Source organism: Cricetulus griseus (assembly GCF_003668045.3).
Source record: "Cricetulus griseus strain 17A/GY chromosome 1 unlocalized genomic scaffold, alternate assembly CriGri-PICRH-1.0 chr1_0, whole genome shotgun sequence".
Taxonomy (NCBI): domain Eukaryota; kingdom Metazoa; phylum Chordata; class Mammalia; order Rodentia; family Cricetidae; genus Cricetulus; species Cricetulus griseus.
The window spans coordinates 151455554-151474436 of record NW_023276806.1 but is presented as its reverse complement, the minus strand read 5'-3'; positions in this window follow the sequence as shown (position 1 = coordinate 151474436).

Below are 18883 nucleotides of genomic sequence, written 5' to 3'. Positions count from 1 at the left end.
TTTACATAGTTAACAAAGGCAGCAGAAACCAATGCAATCACACCTTTACACGTTAAAATAATATTCCACAGCATAAACCAATGTAGTATATCTTTGCCTAGTTAAAATAATATTCTATATCAGGTTATCTCTCTTTTAATTCAACCCATGGCTCATGTAGATGCCACTGGTCCTCTACAAATCACCTAGTGACATTTTGGCTCTTGGAATTGGCATGCCGGCTGATACTCTGCCTGGTCTTGTGTCTGTCAGTAGTGAACTGCTATCTCTGATCCAAGGGTCTAAGACCTCTGCTGGCATCCAAGAAACCTGGGCAGGTTAACTTACAAAGCTGGAGTTCAACAAAGGCTCACAGCTTTTGCAGGCACAGGCAACCAACTGTTTTGCTCACAGAGCTGTGTATGGCTTTCTCTGTCTTCCTCCACTTTTCAAACTTAAGTCAGACGTGATCTTTAGAATACTCTTGCCAATTTCTACCAAAAGTAAAACAGATAAATGGAACCATAGAGGAGGTGTGAGAGCAACTTCTTGGTTCTATACATCAATTGGGGAAAGTAGACATATTAATATGACTATCATCTATCCATCTAATTATTGGGTTTGAGTCTAATCCAAGATGGCTGACTAATATGATGTCAGTATAAGAGAAAGATTAAGACAGAGATGCAAAGGAATAACCAGGTATAGGCAGGCAGACAGAAAGCAACCATGTATACCTATATCTTCAGCTTTCCACTTCCAGAATAATGAGAAAAGAGAGCTCCGATGTTTCAACTGCCTGCCCTGCGCCAGGCTATAGGACTTCGTTGTGGACACAAGTGCAGCATTCTTTCCACTATGAGTCTCTATGGGAATTGAGTCAATAGTCCTCTCTCCTTCTTTAAGCCAGGACCTCGCTGTTTATTCCTGGCTGCTCTGGAACTCACTGTAGTGACCAGATTGGCATCAGGCTCACAGAGTCCCTGCTGTTACTGCCTCTGGTGCTAGGATTAAAGACACGAGCCACTATGTTGGACTCTACTTATTTTTTTTTTTTACTTAGTTTTATCAATTTCAGAAGAAGGATGTGTTAAAAACCCAAGTAAGTATGATTGTGAAATGTATAATCATTTGTTTCTGTCTTAAATATAATCAATTACTTTAAAACCTTTATCTTGGGCCTGTAAGATGGCACAGTGGGTAAAAGCGTTTGCCACCAAGGCCGATTTGGATACCTGGAACCTCCATGGTAGAAGGTGGGAACTCCTCTGACTGTCATGCATGTGCTGTGGCATGTGCCCACCCACACTCACACTAAATAAATAAACAAATAATAAATTAATAAAAAGTTAAACTTTGAATAAAATTATTATATGTTCATTGTGCTATCTAGATCATCTTGGGACAATGAGAACATTCTTTTTTAATTATCTTTTCTATGGAAAATACATTGCCTTTCCATGTGTCTTAGTGTGTGCATCAATTTTAGATTGGATTATGGACCCTGCACTATGCTGCGGAAGCTTTGGATTTCATTTTTCCCTCTGGGCACTGAAATCTGCACTTGAAGGATGGGCCTCCTTTCCCTTGCAGGTGACCTCAGATTTTACCTCTTTTGGGCCTGTTGGGTTTTGCTTCATGCACTAGAGATTCAGGGCTCAGCCAAAGCTTTAAGCGGAGTTTACACATAGAGAGGAGGCTTAGCCTTTTCTGTCTTTCTCTTCCAGGGTTATGTCTCCCGTGTTGCAGTGGCTGCATTGTCTTATTGGTTCTTCAAGCCAGTGAGACTGCAGTTTCTGTTTTGGTTTGCTCTCTGTCAACTCTCTGGGAACCTTCTGCTTTAAATTACTCTGTAGTGCATCATATGCTTGTGTAAGTTTCCCAGGGTGTCTTCTGCGTTCTGTTCAGGGGACTTACCAGAGCTATTTAGCTGTCCTGTAACGTGGATCAGAATTGGACTCTTAGAGCCCTTGTTGACCTGGACTTGGACACATTCTTGCTCTCTGGAACTCTCAGAATCCTCATCTGGAAAGTGGAAACGATAACCCTAATACATGCCTGGACTAAGTGATTGCTGAATGAGAATTAAATAGATAACCTGGGGCTGGGGATGTGGCTTCAGTGACGGCGAGCTTGAAATGCTCTTGCAGAAGATCAGAGTTCTGTTCCCAGAACCCATGCTGGGTGGCTTACAACCACCAGTAATTCCAGCTCCAAAGGGTTCCGATGCCTCTGACTTCCCTAGGCCACCTGCATTCACACACACACACACACACACACACACACACACACACACACACACACCCCTAAAACATAAATCTTTAAATACGATAATGTAAAATAATTTTAAAAATTTCTGAGCTGGAAAATGTTCCATTAATGATCATTAGTGCTATTGCCATTGTGTGTGCATATATACATGTTTGTATGCACGGGTATGCATGGTCATGGATGCCCATGTGGTGGCCAGCGGTAGATGCTGGTGCCTTTCTCTGCTGCTGTCCACTTTATTTTGTAAGACAGTGTTTTACTGAGCCTGGAGCTCACTGATCTAGCTGGGCAGGGAAGTGCTGTGTCTCCCCCCACAGCATTGAGTTATATAGATGCACTGTGACACCCAGCTTATTTTCACATGGGCCATGAAGATCTGAATTTAGATCATTACACTCGGACAGCAAGTGTTTACCCACAGAACCACCTCCCCAGCCTTGCTGATTTCTAATGTTCATTGTAGACCAGGTTGGACCTGAACTCACAGTAGCCCTCCTCCTTCAGCCTCCTGAACTATGGTTATGGGAGTGAGTCACCACACCTGAATGAATGGTCATTCTTTCTTTCTTTCTTTTTTAAATTTTACATGTATGAGTGTTTTTACTGCATGTATATTTCTGTACCATAGGCATTCAGTGCCTGCAGAGGCCAGAAGAGGGTGCCAGATCCCCTGGAACTGTGAGCCACCATGTGGGTGCTGGAAATTGAACCTAGGTCCTTTGGAAGAGCAGCCAGTGCTATCTCCAAAACCCTGGAGATAATTGCCATTCTTAATAATAACTAGTGCAGGTGCATAAAACACTGGATGACAGAAGGGTGAGTGGGATGTGGGACTAAGAGTTCTGCATTTTTCTTGAAATGCATAGCTGATGGCATGATTTTTTTCCTTGTTTTGTGGCTTCAAGCTATGTAATTAACTGCTAGGGCAGAAATTCTTTCTCATCACTGGATGTGATCTTGTCTTTGGAGGCTTTGGTGAAGATGGAGCTTCTGAATCTCACTGTGCATATCTTGCTGTGATGAAAAGTGTTATCTGTACCTGTGAGATGTGCACAGTGTTATCTACACCTGTGAAATGTGCACAGTGTTATCTGCACCTGTGAAATGTGCACAGTGTTATCCGTACCTGTTAGATGTGCCTCTATGTGTGCTCAGCTGCCTCTTCCAGTGTTCAAGGGTGCTTCGCACATTGCTCCTGCTGGGTTTTATGCCTTCAGGCTGGATGGGCGAGAGGTCTAGTATAAGCTGCACAACATAGTATGTCATGTGCCCGGATGCCCAGCTGGTTCCACATCCCATTATTACACTATATTTTTTTAAAAAAACCCTGGTGCTAACAAGTAGGCTAGAGAAGTGACTTCAGCAGAGAAGAGCACTTGCTGTGCATGAGTGAGGACTTGAATTCAAACCCCAAGCTTGGCTTTAGAAAGCCCACAGTGGTGGCATACCTGTCTGTCACTCCAGTGTTGTGTGGGACAGAGATAGGAGGATCACTGGGGCTTGCTGGCCACCAGCCTGGCTCCAGGTTCAGTGAGAGACCCTGTGTCAAGAGTATTAGTGCAGGTTTCCCATGTCCTCTTCTGCTCCTCTGGCCTCTGTGTGTGTCAGTGGGCCTGTGCACTCCCCACACCCACCAGAGCCCCTAGATATTTGTTGTATGCAGCTGGTGGCTTGGGAGTGAGCATTTCTGCTTCTCAGGAGTGATACAGGGTATGTGAGTCAGGGCATGAGGTAGCTTTTTATATCCAAGCAAGTCATTTTCTTTCATTCCATATGTTACCAGGGCAATTACTTCATCAAGGTAAATTAGTCCTGGGCTGTAGTTTCATTTGGACATTTTTGTCCCTACTCCTGCCCTCCAAACGTTTGACCCAGACTTTGAATTTGGATTAAGTCATCACAGGTCTTGATTTGACTGGGGGGAAAGAAATTAAAACAGACATAAAGAAATGAGGTGAATCAGTTCTGCCAAGCAATTTTCTCTTTTCAGTTGGCCAAACAGCATTTTGTGGGGACAATGGTGCTTGCTTGAGTCCTGAAGCTGTCCTTATGAATGCCTGGAGACCTGCCTGAGCCTCCGCCCTGCTGATCTCCCCTGGTGTCATTCCTGGGAATTTAATTGCATAGGCTTTGCCATGAGCACCCATACACATTTAACGAGATTTATGTGTCTGTGCTCAGAGAGTTCTAGATCCTCTCTGCATTTCTTTTGGAATTAGTCCGACACTGGCTGTTTTCCAGGCTTAATGGCTGAAAGGTCGCTTCTAAAGGGGGAACAAATTTACTGATAGACTTTAATAAAATTTTGTACAAAAGCTAATTCTTCACAAAAGCCTGAAAAAAAAGTCTCCCTGCGTCCAGACACCAACATGATTGCAGACTTTGGGATCTCATCTCTGCCAGCCTTCTTCGAGGTCTGTAGACTGTCAGCAATGGATCTGCATTTGTAAATAGAGAATAACTTCATGACAGTTTAATGGGGTTGAGGAAAAGAATTGCCTGTTTTTTTTTTTTTCCTGTGTAGTGTGGATGAACCATAGTGGGGGATTTGCAAGAGATAAGATCCTGAATGTGAGGCTACAACAAACATAGATAATCTTATTGCATTTCTTGCCTTAGACTGTCTACTAGACGACAGCCAGTTCACTGGGAAAATGAGCAGATTGCTGTGCAGACAGTCTGAAGGGAGGAGAGCTGGGAGGTGGGGAGGGGACAGAAGCAGCAGTTGGTGGCCTTTCTTAGTTTGACTACTATGCTTCAGTAGGCTGGAGGCTCTTCCATCCCCATGCCTGGGAGGACGTCCCAGTTTTAGCCTTGCTCAAGTACAGTTGGTGTCCAACATCATCATTTGAAATTTGCTTTTGACCTTGGCAGTCCTTTCTGACATCTTTGCTCTTTCTGTATACATAGCAGTTTTAAACAGTCTGGCAAATGCTACAGGGGTAGAATCAAGACTCAAGAGGCCGGGTCACTCACCAGGCACAGTGGCTCATGCCTATAATCTAGGCACTCTGAAGTATGAGGTAGAAGGATTTCTGCAAGTTTGAGACTAGCCTGGGCTACATACTGAGATCATTTCTCAAAACAAAACAAAACAAAACCAACATCCCCCCAACTCAAATTATATCTTGCCTATAAATTGAAAATTTCCTCCAACTTTAATTGTAAAAGTAGAATTAATAATAATAGCATGCATTGAATATCTTAAAACCATACCAAAGTGTTCAGTGATCAGAAGAGATAATGCACATGGTGCATTTGAAATGCTCCAGATATTTGGAGATTTGGGTGATTAAAAGTGCATTCAGGCCTGACAGATTGGCTGCTGTGCATTTGTACCTCCTGGTAACTGAAGAGATATAGTTTAAGGTGGTTATAACACTTCTGCTTTACCAGTTCTTGTGTAAAGGAAGACTGCTTGGGACTTATTCCTCTTGGTGGGTTTCTTTCACAGAACCAGCACTGTGGAAGCAGCAATTGCTCCTTTTATTCTAAGGCTACTATTAGTTCAGGTGCAAACCAGACACTGTAAGTTCCATTTTGTTTCCTAACCCAGGGAGTGGATTAAGGACGGAAGACTCAAATTAGATAACCTCACGTGAGAGAAATCAGTCAGTTGGTTGAGAAACACTAAAGGCTGGGCCAACTCAGGGTTGTCGGAGTCAGAGAGCTAGCTCAGACTCTAACAGCCTCAGTCTATGCACTAAGGTATGTGATTTGAGAATGTGACACAACCCCTTTGAGGCTCATAGCACATAACCAGATTCTTGGGGAGAGATCAGTGACACAGCAATGAATAGTTTGTGTGCATACTCTGAATCTCTGGGCAGAAATGGTAGAAGTCTATGTTGGTGAGAACATAAAACATTAATCCAGAAATTCGCACTAATACACGCTGCAAGAGAGTAGAGTGTGGTTGTGGGGCAGGAGTATACATGTATGCCCATATCCTCTCGTCATTCTCTTCTTGTATGTGGGGAAGGGTGGGGTGAGTATGATTATATATGTATGTGCATGTATGTGAGGAGGGGTGTATGTATGTGTGTGATAGCCAAGAGGTCATTTTGGGTGTTTTCCTCCCTTGTCCTCATCTTAATTTTTGAGACAAGCTCTCTCATTGAACCTTGAACTCACCAATGGACTAGACTGGTGTGCCAGTGAGCTCCAGGGATCTGCCTGTCTCCACTTTCCCTTGCTGTGCTGCTGCTACAACTGTGTACTATTGTGCGCTACTTTCATAAGGGTGCTGGGGATCTGAACTCAGGCCTTCATGCTTGCACAGTGAGCACTTTATTAGCCAAGTCATCTTCCCAGCCAAATTCTTATTGGACAACCTCCCCTGGGACTCCCTCGGTTCTGAGAAGGCTGTCTGGTGGCCTATCACTTCCAGAGGCCGATTCTTCTCTCTTCTTCTACCTCCTCTTCTTTTTAAAAAGATTTAGTGTGTGTGTGTGTGTGTGTGTGTGTGTGTGTGTGTGTGTGTGTGTGTGTGTGTGCCCGCGTGAGTGCAGGTGCCTTCAGAGGCCAGAGGTATCAGATCCCCATGGAGCTGGAGTTACTGGTGATTGTAAGCCATCTTAATGTGGGTTCTGGGAACTGAACTCTGGGCCTCTGAAGACACATTGCTCGCGTTAGGATGCCTATGCACACCTAACTACGGAGCTGCCTCCCCAGCTCCTACACCCTTATTCCAACCATCCAAGATGCTTAAATCTCCACTCTTTAATACCTCAAAATAGCAATTAAATTTTAGTACACGAACCCATTGGGAGACACATAACCATATCTGTGCTCTAGCGGGCGCTTTGCACTCAGTCACATGGAGTGACTTCTCTAGTGGGTGCTTTTTACTGAGCCACGTGGAGTGACCTCTCTAGCAATTGTTTCACCTGCCTCAGTGGAGTACAAGCCAACCTTTTCTCTCATGAGCAGTCTGGGTCCAGGATTGGCAGCAAAGACTGATGAGAACTGAGGAGCTCTACCTACCACATTCTGTCATGCATGTGGGTTGCTGGGAGTGTCTATGTCTTCATCAGGTGGTCCCCTTGGACATCACCATCTGCCAGTGAAGAGGAATAGGCATGGGAAACAGTCCAGGGAAGCATTTCTCTAGAGCACCACATGCTACATCCACTCATAGACTGTCCATTGGAACTTAGTCACATGACCATACTCACTGCAATGGAGGTTGTTGGAAGACTCCTACCTCAATGTGAGGGCATGTGGTTTTACCCTCAGACTTGAAATTCTTAGGTCTCAAGCTAAACTTTCCTTGTCTCCCCTGAGCCTATTCCTTCTCTAGTATTTCTCATCTCACTGTCAGAGCTGCTCAGTTATGGGTATGAGAAAGGAAGCCTCCCCCTTGACTACCTGTATTGACCCCCTTCCAGTATCCAATAAACAGAGTCCACTATCCTAACCACTTGTTGGATCCCTGCTCTTCTTATCCTCATAGTCACGGCTGTAATTAAATCCTTCTGCTTGTTGTCCACATTTCCATACTGACTCTTGTTGTCTAGTTTAGTTGTGATCTGAATCTTATTGTGATAAAATCTTATTTGATATAGAAGGCATTGCTTTAAATAGAAAATTGGATAATTCTATTCTTCTTTACTTAACTTTTTGTTTTTTAGCTTATTTATTTGATTTTTATTAAATTAATGAACTCAATGATATATACTAAGCTATTACACAAAGGTACTGAAACAGGGACTTTGGCTAAGCATTCAGATAAAACCATCCAATTCTGTCCCCAAGCCTGATGAAGCACCCGCCTAGATATACTCTGGATAACTGTGAAAATATAATTGTAGGAGGATCATGAGGGTAAGAACTTGGAGGAAATGACTGGTATAGGACAAGTTGTACTTTTTTTTTTTTTTTTTTTTTTTTTTTTTTTTTTTTTTTGCCTGAGGTCTGAGTATAGCCATAGTACAAAGATGCTAAACACCAACAGAAAGATGACATCTTTTTGGCCAGATGAGCAAGGAAGCTTCTAGGGAATGTGGGTTGTATGCCAGGGGAGAAAGAGCCAGAGAACAAGAACCCCAAGTTCTGTGTACAGCGTCTGTGCATGTCACTGACTGGCCTTGGATGGAGAGAGCAGATTGAAAGCAGACTAAGCTGATAAGTGACTGGGTTTGCAGCCAGACTATAACCAACTTAACTGCTTGCAAAGAAGAAAATGTAAGTTGTCTTTAAAAAAATTTACAGACTCTAGAATATTTACAACATAAAAAACATAATACAGAGCATAAGAAAATATTTCAACATTCAGAGCTTAAAAAATAGTGACCCAGTCTTAATGAACTAGGGGACAAGCAGATGTCATCACAATGTGACCTGCATTTTGTGATTTTCTGACAGGGATACTGATGTGGACACTGTGATCACACTCAGGAAGAAAAGGAAAATGCAGCTGATACAACTGAAAAGACAGTAAATCTTATCAAATGGGGGATATAAGAAAATAAAAGGAGAAGTTTGAAATTTCTAGAATTTGTCATCTGCAATAAGCCTGTTCACTGTGTGGACTTAAGAACAGCTTGGAGATAGCAAAGAGAAAGAATGTGAACTTGAAGATTACCCACTTTGAAAAAGAGAAAGAAAACTAAGAATATAGCATAGCAGTAACATAAACATGTGAGACAATATAAAAGTCCTAACATATTGATATTTGAGTTTTTGGAAGAAGAAAGCAAGAAAAGGGGGCAGAAAGGCGTATTTAAAGAACTCACCACTGTATGAGTCTCAAAATAAGTAAACAGAACAATATGTGAATCCAAGAAGTCCAGAGAGCACAACTTGAAAATTAGTCAAAAGAAACAAGGTGACAATCACATGTTCAATGCAAACATGCTTTACTTGATTGCAGATTTCTCATCAGAAGCCATGGGAGACAAAAAATAATGGAAAACCATTTTTAAAGTGTGTGTCTTTGTGTGTGTGTGTGTGTGTGTGTGTGTGTGTGTGTGTGTGTGTGTGTGTGTGTGTGTGTCTATGGAGGGCTACCACAGAGAGAGGTGGTACTTTGACCAAGCTAGAATTATATACCCAGCAAAACTATCTTTCAAAATATAGGCAAAAGAATAAGATATTTTCAGATAAAGACAAGCTAAGCAAAAATGATTGCTGTCATAACATTTAAAAACAGTAACTGCTGGTCTGAGGGGAAAAGAAAATTTTAGGAGTAAAGGAAAATCACCAGAAATGACAAATATTTGAGAAAACATGCCATTTGAAAATCACAGTGGCTCATTGAAGTCATCATAAACACTCAGAAGCTCTACACACACTGGGGATTGGAGAGATGCCTCAGCAGTTAGGAGCACTTGTGTTCCTTCAGAGGACCTGAATCTGGTTTCCAGGACCCACTCTGGCCTCTCACAACCACCTAAAACTCCAGCTCCAGGAGATCTAACACTTCCTTCTGGCTTTCACAGGCTCCCTGCCTCCCTCAACAACAACAACAACAACAACAACAACAACAACAACAAACCCTAAATTTTTTTTCAGAGTTACACACAAGAAAGACACAGCAGAGAGGATGAAGGACTTAGCCAAGACTATACCATACCATGGAGGGGGAGCAAAGTTTATATTCAAGTTAATATTTCTTTATTTCCTTGAATCTAAAATGAGGTTTTCTAAAGGGTAAACAAGATTTAGAAGAGAAAGCATGCCTGGATTTCTTTCTCCTCCTTTGGATGAAGGAGAGCCCAGGAGGACTGGGAAGGGAGGGTGGGGCAGTGGTAAGTGCAGGGAGATGGAGGGACTCTTGCTGGGGTGATTTGGCCTCCCATACTATATAAGACAAGGAGGCTACATGGGACTGTCACAGACTGTTGGGACAGGGAGCAAATAGAATCAGGGCTTATGAAGCTCTGAAGTGGGGTGCAGTTTTATATGTAAATGCATGTGGAAACTTTCCTGGAAATGACTCTGTTAGTTTGCAGTAGATAAGCAAAGGAACCTGGAATGAAGTCGTATGCTGGGAATCTTCTGGAGGTAGGTGGATGGACCTCTTGAGTAAAGGACCAACTGTCATTGAACCTCAGGTTCTTTGTTTGTGAAATTGGATTGCAGCATGGACTTGCTATGAAAATTACATTTTAAGTATATGACAGAGCTGGAGAGATGATTCAGTGGTTAAATGTACTTGGCACTCTTGCTAAAGACCTAAGTTCAGTTCTCCACACCCAAGTCAAATCACAAGCACCTGTAACTTCAGCTCCAGTGGAACAAACCCCTCTTCTGGACTCCACAGGCACCCACACTGGCACATACATACACTGACACATGCACACAACCACATACAACACACATATATGCATATAATTAAAATAAATCTTTAAAATATGTGATAGTCTTAGTATGGTTGCTGGCACCATACATGTTCTATTCTATGAACATCCTGCAAAAGGCCACAGTCTTGCCTTAGTCATGTATTGTATCTGTCTGAAGCAACCGGATGGGGTTCAGTAAGCATATTGCTTAAACTAAGCCATTCTGTAGGTCTGATTAAAGAATAAAAAAGAAAAAATTGCAAACCAGGCTTAGATAATCAACAGTTTGAAGTTACTTGTAAAACTGACACAAACTGGATCAAGTTCAACTACTGTGACCAGAACTTTTAATCAAGAACAGGAGACTTGATGGCATTTCCTGCCCCTTGGTCATTTGGCAGCGTTCCTCCCTGCAGGCGAGTGTGTGTGTGTGTATGTGTGTGTGTGTGTGTGTGTGTGTGGGTATCCATATCTGCCCACTCTAAGCCAGCACAACAAACAAGGGTGGATCCCTAATTACCCTCCACACCTAAGGGGAGAAACAGAAACTGATTCTTTTTATGCCATAGATGAGCCCGGGACAACTAAAATTGAGAGGAAAAATGTGCAAACATGGAAAAGTTTATTAGTCTGGATGGAAAGTCAAAATCACTAAATTTCTCTGAAGCTATGTTTTAAGCCTCATTCTTGAAGTCTTAGGCTCTGGCTCACATTGGCTCCTGTAATGGGCAAGAGACTCATTAATTTAGTTTCACAAGATGGAGATAATGGCTTGCACTCCGCTAGATATATATTGTCCACCCCAGGAATGTCTCAGGGATGTAGTGGCCTCCAGCATGCATGGACTGTCCTTTTCTTGTCCTTCCCTACTCCAAAGTGTGCACACTTGCAGGGATGGCTGGGAGCCCTGGCACCTGACAGATTACCCATGAAGACTGCCCAGCACCTTCTGTGACTCATGTAAACCCTGGAGAGTGGGACCTTCTGTAGAGGACGGATGCTGTGTCAGCCATGATAAAGGCTGGTGGTGCATTCCTTCACCACCCCTCAGCTGCCTGCTTGCTCCCTCCAGCTCCCACAGCCCTTCTTTTCCCAATATGGTATTTCCTTTCATTCTACTGCCTTAGGCATGATCTTGAGGAAGGTTTCTATATCTATCTGCCCTTTGTTTGTTTGCTTTGTTGTTGTTTTATTTTTGATTTCAGTTTTTTGAGACAGGACCACAGGTAGCTTGGGCTGACCTTCAACTATATATATATATATATATATATATATATATATATATATATATATGAAGATGACCTTGAACTTCTGATCACTTTGTTTTCACACACCCCGCCCACCGCCCATTCAGGGATTATAGGCATGGGCCACTGTGAACATGCTCAATTCATATAGAGTTGGGGATTGGTCTTAGGGCTTTGCACATTCTAGGTAATCATTCTGCCTACAAACTTAGCCATATGCCCACCTCTCCCATCCATGTTTCTTTCTACTTTGTCACAAGACAGACCATGGCATAGAGACAGATCGAAATCCACAGAGGCTGCTTGTTTTGTAAGCAGATAAGATTCCTTTCTGTCCTCAAATTGAAAGAAACCTCTGGTACAGATGTCAAAGCCTGTGCCTTCCACAATCAAGGCTCTAGTTTTACCAAGAGTCCTGAGGTGGACACAGGAAGATCAGGGAGCATTAGACACACACACACACACACACACACACACACACACACACACACACACACACAATGTCCCCTGCCATGTCTTAAGAACCAATGCCTCCTCAAGACAAAGGTTGACTTAACTTGTAGCAAGTTTAAAGTTGCAATAAAGCCTGGAGTTTCCTGGCTGTGAACCACACCTCTCAGACTGACTATCTGGGTTGGAAATATGGGAGCAAAGAATCACCCTTGGCCAAGTTAGAACATCTCCTTTTCGTTCCATTTTCATAGCTGATGTCTCAGATAGGGCAGAGTATAGAACTATGTATACATTTAGATAGCAAGGTAATATAGAGCTATGTATAGAGTTAGATAGTGTAGGTGGTATAGAGCTCTATGTATAGAGTTAGATTGTATAGGTAGTATAGAGCTGTGTATAGAGCTAATGTAGGTAGTATAGAGTTAGACAGTGTAGGTAGTATAGAGCTGTGTATAGAGCTAGTGTATGTAGTATAGAGTTAGACAGTGTAGGTAGTGTAGAGCTGTGTATAGAGCTAGTGTAGGTAGTATAGAGTTAGACAGTGTAGGTAGTGTAGAGCTGCGTATAGAGCTAGTGTAGGTAGTATAGAGTTAGACAGTGTAGGTAGTGTAGAGCTGTGTATAGAGCTAGTATAAGTAGTATAGAGTTAGACAGTGTAGGTAGTGTAGAGCTGTGTATAGAGCTAGTTAGGTAGTATAGAGTTAGACTGTGTAGGTAGTATAGAGCTGTGTATAGAGCTAGTGTAGGTAGTATAGAGTTAGACAGTGTAGGTAGTATAGAGCTGTGTATAGAGCTAGTGTAGGTAGTATAGAGTTAGACTGTGTAGGTAGTATAGAGCTGTGTATAGAGTTAGCTAGTGTAGGTAGTGTAGAGTTAGAAGTAGTGTTGCAAACAGACTTACAGTCTTGTTCCAGCTCTTTTTCCACTCAGTCAAGATTGCACTTGGTCACTAGCATCAGAAAAGCTGACTGTTGTTGATGGTCAACCCAGGAGTGCTTCCTTACACAACCAGAAGTCCACAGGGAGGCAGGCCAGGGCCAGCTAAGGAGTCCGTGAGGACCAGTTCCTTTTAGCTTCCTGCCTTGAGTCCTTAGGGGTTTATTGTGGGACAAAAATGTAACCCCAAAGATGTCAGTGGAATGTCATTTTTTCTCAGCAAAGGATGCAGTGATGGCGGAATAAACAAGCTGAAACATTCAGGGCATCTCAGCATTCCCAGGAGGAAGGCTGCTTTTGGTTTCAACTGGGACTTTCCCCAAGTGTATTCCAAAGCAGAGATTCCATAGGGGAAAATGCCTAAATCCCGCTGGGGTCTGCTGAGGAGTGAGCACATGAACGTTCACATCAGGAATGACTGTAAGGCAGAGATTTCTCAGAAGATGAAAGTGCTTTTCGCTAAGCTCAACACCCTAAGTCTGTACCTGGGGATCCATGTAGTACAAGGAAAGAACAAACTCCCCAAAATGACTTCTGACCTCTACATGCAGGCCATGTCATGGGCATGTGTCCCGACCCCATACACACAGGTAAGAAACTTAAAAACAAAATGACTTTTTAAAAAAAGTTCTACTGGGCAGTGGTGGCACATGCCTTTAATCCCAGCACTTGGGAGGCAGAGGCAGGTGGATCTCTGTGAGTTCGAGGCCAGCCTGATCTACAAAATGATTTCTAGAAGAGCCAGGACTGTTATACAGAGAAACTCTGTCTTGGGGTTGTGGTGGGCTGGGGTTAGAGTTGAAGGGGAGAGTTATACTTAACTCTATGGAATTACTTTGAAATTCTTTTTCTACTGCATAGCCACATTTCTGTATCATAATGGTGATGGGTGGGTGTCAAAATGAGAGCAGTGGGGTGGGTTAGAGAAGGAAGAATATATGGGAGAGAAACTATCTGATTGGAGAGTGATTAGGGGCAGAAAGGTCCAGCGTGACTCGGTTTTTGTTTAAGGGGCTGGGATGATGGTGAGTTCATTACCCAGAAGAAGGATGATGGGAGAGCTATCCACAAGGGCTAGGAAAAAATTGTGGGGAAACACAGAGACTCTCAGGTTGAGCAGGAGCACTTCTGGGTAGAGTTGCTCAGGCTTCAAACTCAGGAGACAAAATGCTGAGTTACATCAGCAACACTGAAGGAAGAAGGTAGGGCTTCTTCATCATTGCCTTCTTCAATCCTGAGATGGTGTGATAGCTTTCCATTAGCCATAGGCACTCACTCACTGACCTTACCCACAGTTGGGTAAATGAAGCCTGCAATTATCTGGAGAACATGAGCCCTGTGGAGAGTCGACTGAGGGAAAAACACAACCCTCCCATTCCCTATGACTGCAGGGGGACTGGGGAAGGGCAGCTATTTCTGAGTTTCTAGGAATAAATAATTCCTTGGCTTATGTAACTCTAGTGTTTTGCACACATCACTTTATTTGTTGCTCTTCCAAGCCTTATGAGAAACGCCAGGGAGTGCTTTTCTAGATTGACAAATGAGGCAAGAGATGCAGGCCAGCCTTACCCTCCACCAAGTGAGCTCACAGCAGGGCTCTAACCAGCCAACCGAATGTTGTTGTCATCCTCACCATCAGAGTGGCAGCTGGTTTGTTAGCTCCTCTTCCATGCTAATCTCATGTCTAAATCTGAGTCCTTACATGTAAATTACAGTACTCTCTGCACCCCTTCAAATTCACAGGGATTTAGGTCCTCAGTTTTAGTCCACTTGGGAAACAGAATATGCAGATTCGTAAGCCCCAACCTCAGGTTCTGTTTCAGTATATTTGTGGGGAGTCTGGGAATCTGTATCCCATGTGCATTGGATACAGATGGCTTACCCAGCCTTTTCATCGGTCAGTAAAGAAAAGGGGTGGGGGCAGATGTCTAAATCTCTTCTGTTTCCTTCCTTGCTCCTTCCCCCAACTTAGAGATGAGAAGTTACTGGATTGTTGAGGGTGTGAGACATGGACGAAGTTGTAACTTCTTCACTGAACTTTACAGTGTTGAACATGTCTCCCCTCTGCTTCTTGATGATGCTGTGATGGGATAGAACTTAGCTGAGCCATCTTCCTTCAGCTCAGTCTTCTTGGTCCTATTTTTTGCTTCTCTTATGTCCTTTCCTAAACTTGGTCATGACAACTCTGGTTCTCCTGGCCATTTGGAGCAACCAGAAGGAGATGAGGTACAGACCCTTTCTTGAACTTTATTTGTTTATATATTTAACATTTTCATCAGCTTGTCCACTCTCTCCTGAGGGAGACATACCTTGCCAATTCCCCCAGAGCCAATGTTGCAATTCCCACAGCCTCAGTGGGTCCAAGACCCACATGGGATGAACCCTCTTTTGCAGTTCTACTGTCTCTGAGACGGCTATAGGAATGTTAATCCCTATCTTAGAGGAAACTATTCACTAGAAGGAAAGGTTGTACCATGAGTTAACACAAATCCAGTGTGATTGTTCCCTAATGGTTTTGCCCTGCCAAAAGTATGCTGAGTGTCATAATGTTGGTGGACACTGGCCTCAGCCCAGTGGTTTCCAGATTTTCTTTATGGAGGGGAATAGACTCAACTCAGCATTTTTCAGTTTCTCAAGTTAGTAAGTACACTGACGTCATTTGAAAGTTGTAAGAATCCACATATTAGGCCAAATTCCACCCTGGGTTCAACATCCGTCATCCCTCCTCAAATCAACCCTCAAGAGCATGGTTAAGTGAGGGTAAAACTTGGCCGGAAGCTTGTTATTTTTTTGCAGTTTTAATTACACATACCTCATCTATTTGCCCAATTAGGAGAGATGGTTTGCTGGGGGAAACTTTGCTGATTGGCTTGTTTTAAAGTCTGGTACTTAACTCAGGAGTTCCAAGATAACAGTTAAGTAGTCAAGAACTGACATTCTACATGTCAGAGATGGGAAAGAACGTGGAATAAAGAATATCTAGTCCAAACCCCATGGTTTTATACCGGAAAAAAAAAAGTCAGAAACAAAAGTAAAACCCTGGAATTTGGAAGGAAAAGTGTTCAGTCATACTAAACCAATTGATGAGCTGGGCAAAGAAAAAAATAACCCAGATTTTATTCCCTCTGGGTGGTACTTTTTCCACAGTTCCAGCTTGAAAAGGTGACTGTACCCAGAGATCTGCTGTCCCTGTGAGCAGCACTAGAAAGGGCCAAGTTTTTACAGCCAGGAAGACATAGATTGAATCCAAGTCTAACTAGCTTGTATGGCTAATTTCTTAACTTCTGAGTCTCAGTTTTCTGATCTGTAGTATGGGGAAGAACAGTACATACCTATGTAGGGATATTGTAGCAGTTGAATGAGGTCTTTCCAAGACAAGAGGGATGTAGCTGGTATTTGGTGACCTTTGGTCTCAAAAGAAACTCAGAAAATCTACATATAAAAGGGAGTGTGGAAAGTCATTGTGATGGTAGCTTTGGTTTTTTTAACTTGAGAAGATCTGGTATCATACAAGAAACAAGCTTCCAGGTGTACACTCAGGAGGATTATTTCGATCAGGTTGGCCTCCCAGCATGTCTGTGAAGGATTTTCTTGATTATGTTAATTGGGGATATCTGCCTTAATGGTGGGTGGCACCATTCCCAGGGCTTGGGTCCCGGACTGCTGAAAATGGAGGAAGCAGGAGGATTCATCACTGTCTTCTTCCTGGCTGTGGATGCTCGGTCATCAGCTGCTTCAGGATGCTACAACTGTGACTGCTCTGTGATAGAGTATACTCTTGAACTGTGAACTACAAGAAGCCCTTCCACCCTTATGTTGCTTTTGTGAGGGTATTTTTTTCATAGTGAAAGGAGAAGTCACTAATATAATCTCCTATGGGATTCTAGATAGATTTTGGTCCAAGAGACGTTGTTTCCACAGTGTCCTGAGAGATGATAGCTTTCTTCAGCATCAGTGATTTTCAGGCAAGTTTTGTCTCAGTGTGACGAGATGGCTGTCAACTGTTCCAGGGTTTCCTTCTAGAGATTCTAGTTCAGAAAACAAAACAAAACAAACAACAAACAAAACCAGAAAGAAAGAAAAGCTTTCATTCTTAGTATTTCTAATAATTAAGACATCAAGATTAAGCCTCATTGAATCTTGTTTGAAAATAAATGGACACACACACACACACACACACACACACACACACACACACACAAATAAATGCAAAATAAATTACCATGCATTGGCTCTAAGGTTGGAAAGTCAGGCTGAGGGTGGAGGGTCAGGTTGAGGGTGGAAGGTCAGGTTGAAGGTTGAAGGTTCAGGCTGAGGGTGGAGGGTAAGGTTGAAGGTCAGGCTGAGGGTGAAGGGTCAGACTGAGGATGAAGGGTCAGGTTGAGGGTGGAGGGTCAGGTTGAAGATCAGGCTGAGGGTGCTCCTCTTTTTTAGAGTCACTGGTGGGAGGAGATGGGATGACTTGCTAGGCATGTATAAGTTGAGGATGGAGTTGGTTAGTTCTACATAAAGCAATCCAAACACCATGGCCTGAATGAAGATGGATGAATTGTGGACTAACAAAGCCAAGGTCACTTTCTCTCTCCTTGTCCCAGGTTTATCAACCATTGGGGGATTTTTTCTCTTAAAATTGCTTTATGTTTTATCTATACAAAGGGCACAGGTGGTGCTAAAGTTATCACTTATTCAACTAAATAATTAGACTTTCCTGATGTAGAACAAAGAAACAGAATATACTTCTCATCAGATATGCTTGATCAATTATCAAAAGAAACAGTATATTATGTTAAAACAGAATAAAAAAGCTTTCAAATACGGACACAAAATGCCACTTGCCATCAAACTTGAGTTAGTACATTCTGTAGAACTGTTTGGCTTAGATAGTTAGAATGTTGCAAATTCAGATAACACATTCATCAAATGACTATGAGCTAGGACTGTAACTAAGTATTGAGAGTGCAAACACTTTAAAGATATTTTTACCAGGATTGTGTTGCAAGCATTCAGTAAACACAGGAAATATACAGGGGTAGTTCTCCAGAGTTGACCATGTGTTTACCATCTGCTACAGTGTCCCTTAGTGCTCATATGTTGGGAATTTAATCTCCCATGCAGCAGCATTGGGAGGCAGGACCTAACACAAGAGGGAGCTGAACATGGTGATAGGGAGGACACAGAGAATGGCAGTTTATAAGGGGAAAAGGGGAAACCTCTGTTAGGATGAGTGGGTTTGTTTTGATTGGTCATGTTAATTAGGTAAGTCAAAGGGGGCTTTTGATTGCTGGACTTCAATACTTTGATAGCTGGACCTTGGTCGTCAGCCTCAGGAGGAGGAAGTGGTCAGTAAGTGGTGCCTAGCTTTAGGAATGTAAGTTTAGAAAGACAGATGGAATGGGGGAAGGGCAAGACCTGTCAGAGCCATGTTTGCTATGTTTGTGTCTACTAGAGCCCTTCAGTGATATATTCTTGTTACTCCAATACTTGGGCAGCTGAGGCAGGAGGATTATTATGTGTTAGAGATCAGCCTTGGGTACACAATGACACCCTGTCCTAAAAAAGGGGGGGGGTTAGTTATTGTGAGAGTGGGTTTATCAGACAAAAGCGTTTTAGCTCCTTCCCACATCCCATTCTGACATTTGTGGGTGATGCATCAGGAAGGCCCTCCTAAGAATTGAAATCCTTGATTTTGGATTTCTCAGCCACCAGAAGTGT